We start from the raw sequence: 5899 nt of genomic DNA on the forward strand, positions 1-5899 counted from the left end.
GTCCTATTCTGCTCCTGAGCTCAAATGCTCGTTTATAAACATTAAAATAAAAAAATAGTAAACAAATTCAAAAAAAATTGAAACTTTCTTGTGGTAAATTCTGACAAATATTTTGTTTGCTTGCAAAAATTCAGTACAAATTGACATTTGTGGAAGGCGTTAAAAAAACAAAATCAGCACCCCAAAATGTTTTCAAAACTAGCATTTTTGGAACATAGATTTTGTCTTCTACTTTCGTGAATGTCATTTCGTGTTGACAGTTTGCAAGCATATATAACATTTGTCAAAGTTTATCACAAAAAAATTCAGATTTTTTGAATTTTTTACTATTTTTTATTTTACTCTTCATAAGGGAGCATTTGAGCTCGGGAGTAGATACTTCATGTCGTGTTTTGATTCACTATATTCCGATGGAAAACTTGTGAGCGCTGGCCTCTACCAGCGAGGTCAAATTGTGCGGTTCTCTCACCGGGGGCTCTCCTCTTGATCTTTTCCATTTCCTGCGCTTTTAATTTGTTTTCAATGATTTCATATTTTTGTTTGTTTGACTTTCTGGTTCCCCAAGTTTTTGTGTTGTGATTCTACTGTTGTTTTTGTCTGTGGGTGGCGCCTCACCTGGCACGACCGTTGGACTGCTACCGTCATCTTGGTGTGTGCGTTGTCTGGTGCTCTCTATCAGCGAAAATGGCAAATGTAGGCTGAATTTGAAAAATTCAAAATTCAAAATTTTATGTTTCCAATTATTTGGATAAAAAACAACACATACCTAGAGACATGATGTACATGTGTGTAAATTTTTTGGGCGAAAAATGTTCAAATGAGGGCTACACACATGAAAATAAAAATCTACAGCTTTTTAGCGCATGCACTTTCATCTTCAAAGTCCATGATTTTTATTTTGTTGCACAGTTCACATTTCAAAGGTATTTCATCATGAAATTTTACACGTAAACATCACATTGTTGTATACTTGTATTTTTCTTCTTCAGTTTTTCTAAATTGAGAAGTTTGAATTTGGAGTTTTTCAATGTTTTTGGCCTTTATGGAGCCCGGCCTCCAAAACGCCCTACTCTATTTGGGTCTAAGAAAATAAAATTGAGCAACCGCCAAGAGCGCTGACTTTTCATTAAAGGGGGAAATATTTACTAGGTGGCATGTTTTAAAAGGGGGCATGCCAGAAACCCCAAGGATCACAATGAAAACCGTATCCTAACCACTCATGAATTTGGATAATTCTCAACCGGAAGGCCAGATCACGCTGCATAATCTCCTCGAAGGTCAAATTGGCCACCTCGATGTATGTCAATCTCGTGTCGTTGAAGATGCCCCGGTTCACCTCTTTCCAATCATTCCACATTATATAAACTAGACGATTCCCCGGAACCTCTGCATACAAACCTCTGTAAAAATTTATTTTGCCATGGAAAATTAACTAAAGCTCGCAATGTACATATTCCAATGAACTTTTCATGAGTTAAATTCTAAGTATCTCTTTAAGATATGGACTCCACTATCATCTGAGGAATAGTATTGTGTATTCATCAAAATGCTACAGGATGGGAGCCGAGCAAAAAATAAGTTGATCAACTGTGAGAAAACATAACCAAAATTGTGTATTTAGTCTTTCCAAGTGAAGCAACTTCATTCATTCTTCTACAGTTTTATATCTGGTTAGTGGAAGACATGGAAGTCATACATAGTTCATAGATGAACATGATGTTAGCTCATCATCTTATACTTCAAGAGGAGATGTGACATAAAGGAAGAAAAAAAAAGGACAATTGCAATAATTAGTCCAACTTAGCTAGCGACATAAATGGGAAGATCTAAATGTCAATGCAATATGCATCTACTCTTTCGCCGGTATTGTGTTTCAATTCAAGCTGGTATTCCTTCTTTGCTTTGATCTAACTTCAAGCCCCGAAAATTGAACCAGTGAAACCAAAGGCATGAGTAGCATTACATGAAAGGATGCTAACCTACACCAAATAAGAGATTAGAGGTTAGTTGCATACTAAGTGCTAGTTATAAGGTAAACAATAATTGATTCCAGATCACGAAACTACAATATAGAACAAACAAAAAACTTATGAGCGCTTGCTGGCCTTCATCTATGGACTCCAAAAAGTCTACTGGCAACAAAATATTTTAGGATGTTCAAAAAATTGTACCAGTAGTGTCAGGATGTATAAAGACCGGGTCACCATTGTAAATTGGTTCCTCATTAGAATTTTCATTGCGCAATTATATTAAAGTAAAGGGACACAAAAATATCGCATTGACAATATTCTATCCAAGATGAGAGAAATATGAACTCTTGCTGACCTATAGTTAGTGAATGCAGCTGTGTGCATGACCGCCATTGGTTAAAATATGATATTAGAATTTCACTGCAAAAGGAAATTTGCCAATTTGTTCTCTAGATCTGACCAGGACATGTTTGGCAAACAGAAAGCACACCAAGACAAATACAAATATTGTACTAAAGGGCTTATACAATTCAAGCTATATAGTAGTAAAAGGAAGAGGAAGGGAGAGTAATTATACCGTATTCTTCCATTCTTTTGTTGGATGTTATTATAAAAAGGATACTTTTTGCTGTAGAAGGGTGCAATGCGTCTCTTCATCTTCACCACCACATTCAGCTAATACGTGGCACACAACATACTTAAGAAAACAACGAATACTTCATTATCTCTCGAAGAGCTATTGCTAAGATCATCTCATTAGTATCTGAAGGAAATATGCCGTAGAGGAAATAATAAAGTTATTATTTATTTCCTTATTTCATGATAAATGTTTATTATTCATGCTAGAATTGTATTAACCGGAAACTTAGTACATGTGTGAATACATAGACAAAACAGAGTGTCCCTACTATGCCTCTACTTGACTAGCTTGCTTATCAAAGATGGTCATGTTTCCTAACCATAGACATGTGTTGTCATTTGATGAACGGGATCACATCATTAGGAGAATGATGTGATGGACAAGACCCATCCGTTAGCTTGGCATAATGATCGTTTAGTTTTATTGCTATTGCTTTCTTCATGACTTATACATGTTCCTCTGACTATGAGATTATGCAACTCCCGAATACCGGAGGAACACCTTATGTGCTATCAAACATCACAACGTAACTGGGTGATTATAAAAATGCTCTACAGATGTCTTCGAAGGTGTTTGTTGGGTTGGCATGGATCGAGATTAGGATTTGTCACTCTGTGTATCGGAGAGGTATCTCTGGGCCCTCTCGGTAATGCACATCACTATAAGCCTTGCAAGCATTGTGACTAATGAGTTAGTTGCGGGATGATGCATTACGGAACGAGTAAAGAGACTTGCCAGTAATGAGATTGAACTAGGTATGAGGATACCGACGATCGAATCTCGGGCAAATAACATACCGATGACAAAGGGAACAACGTATGTAGGAGCCAATATGAGCATCCAGGTTCCGCTATTGGTTATTGACCGGAGATGTGTCTCGGTCATGTCTACATAGTTCTTGAACCCGTAGGGTCCACACGCTTAACATTCGATGACGATTTGTTTTATGAGTTATGTGATTTGATGTAACGAAGGTTGTTCGGAGTCCCGGATGAGATCACAGACATGACGAGGAGTCTCAAAATGGTCGAGAGGTAAAGATCGATATATTGAAAGGCTATATTCAGACATCGGAAAGGTTCCGAGTGATTCGGGTATTTTTTGGAGTACCGGAGAGTTACGGGAATTCGCCGGGGGAAGTAGTGGGCCTTAATGGGCCATACGGGAAAGGAGAGAAGGGCCTCAAGGGGTGTCCGCGCGCCCTCCCATGGCAAGTCCAAATTTGACTAGGGAGGGGGCGGCGCCCCCCTCTCTTTCCTTCTCCCTCTCCTACTCCTTCCCTCTCTCCCCTCTTGGAAAAGGAAGGGGACTCCATCTAGGATTGGGAATCCTAGCTGGACTCCCCCTATAGGCGCGCCCCTCCTAGGCCGGCCTCCTCCTCCTCCCTCCTTTATATACGTGGGCAGGGGGCACCCCAAAGGCACTCAAGATTTCTCTTAGCCATGTGCGGTGCCCCCCTCCACAGTTACACACCTCGGTCATATCGTCGTAGTGCTTAGGCGAAGCCCTGTGCCGGTAACTTCATCATCACCGTCGCCACGCCGTCGTGCTGACGGAACTATCCCTCGGCCTCAACTAGATTAAGAGTACGAGGGACGTCATCGAGCTGAACGTGTGCTGAACACGGAGGTGCCATACGTTCGGTGCTAGGATCGGCCAGATCGTGAAGACGTACGACTACATCAACCGCGTTGATATAACGCTTCCGCTTTCGGTCTACGAGGGTACGTGGACACACTCTCCCGCTCGTTGCTATGCATCACCTAGATAGATCTTGCATGGTCGTAGGAATTGTTTTGAAATTACTGCGTTCCCCAACAGTGGCATCCGAGCCAGGTCTATGCGTAGATGTTATATGCACGAGTAGAACACAAAGAGTTGTGGGCGATAATAGTCATACTGCTTACCAGCCATGTCTTACTTTGATTCGGCAGTATTGTTGGATGAAGCGGCCCAGACCGACATTACATGACCGCGTTCATGAGATTGGTTCTACCGACGTGCTTCGCACACAGGTGGCTAGTGGGCGTCTATTTCTCCAGCTTTAGTTGAATCGAGTTTGACTATGCCCGGTCCTTGTTGAAGGTTAAAACAGCACACTTGACGAAAAATCGTTGTGGTTTTGATGCGTAGGTAAGAACGGTTCTTGCTAGAAGCTCGTAGCAGCCATGTAAAACTTGCAACAACAAAGTAGAGGACGTCTAACTTGTTTTTGCAGGGCATGTTGTGATGTGATATGGTCAAGACGTGATGAGATATAAATTGTTGTATGAGATGATCATGTTTTGTTAAAGTTATCAGCAACTGGCAGGAGCCTTATGGTTGTCTCTTTATTGCATAAGATGCAAGCGTCATATAATTGCTTTACTTTATCGCTAGTGATAGGAATAGTTACAAAAGCAATAGTTGGCGAGACGACCATGTGACGACACGTTGATAAAGATCAAGATGATTGCTACCTCTTGAGCACTGCGTTGGTTTTCCCTTGAAGAGGAAAGGGTGATGCAGTAAAGTAGCGTAAGTATTTCCCTCAGTTTTTGAGAACCAAAGTATCAATCCAGTAGGAGATCATGCTCGAGTCCCACGCACCTACACAAACAAATAAGAACCTCGCAACCAACGCGATAAAGGGGTTGTCAATCCCTTCACGGTCACTTACGAGAGTGAGATCTGATAGATATGATAAGATAATATTTTTTTGGTATTTTTATGATAAAGAGAAATAAAGATGCAAAGTAAAATAAACGGCAATAGAAATAGCTAAGTGTTGGAAGATTAATATGATGGAAAATAGACCCGGGGGCCATAGGTTTCACTAGTGGCTTCTCTCAAGAGCATAAGTATTACGGTGGGTGAACAAATTACTGTCGAGCAATTGATAGAATTGAGCATAGTTATGAGAATATCTAGGTATGATCATGTATATAGGCATCACGTCCGTGACAAGTAGACCAACTCCTGCCTGCATCTACTACTATTACTCCACACATCGACCGCTATCCAGCATGCATCTAGAGTATTAAGTTCATAAGAACGGAGTAATGCTTTAAGTAAGATGACATGATGTAGAGGGATAAACTCATGCAATATGATATAACCCCCATCTTTTTATCCTCGATGGCAACAATACAATACGTGTCGTTTCCCTTTCTGTCACTGGGATCGAGCACCGCAAGATTGTAGCCAAAGCTAAGCACTTTTCCCATTGCAAGAAAGATCAATCTAGTAGGCCAAACCAAACTGATAATTCGAAGAGACTTGCAAAGATAACCAATCATACATAAAAGAA

The sequence above is a fragment of the Triticum aestivum genome, chromosome 1D (assembly GCF_018294505.1).
Source record: "Triticum aestivum cultivar Chinese Spring chromosome 1D, IWGSC CS RefSeq v2.1, whole genome shotgun sequence".
Lineage (NCBI taxonomy): Eukaryota > Viridiplantae > Streptophyta > Magnoliopsida > Poales > Poaceae > Triticum > Triticum aestivum.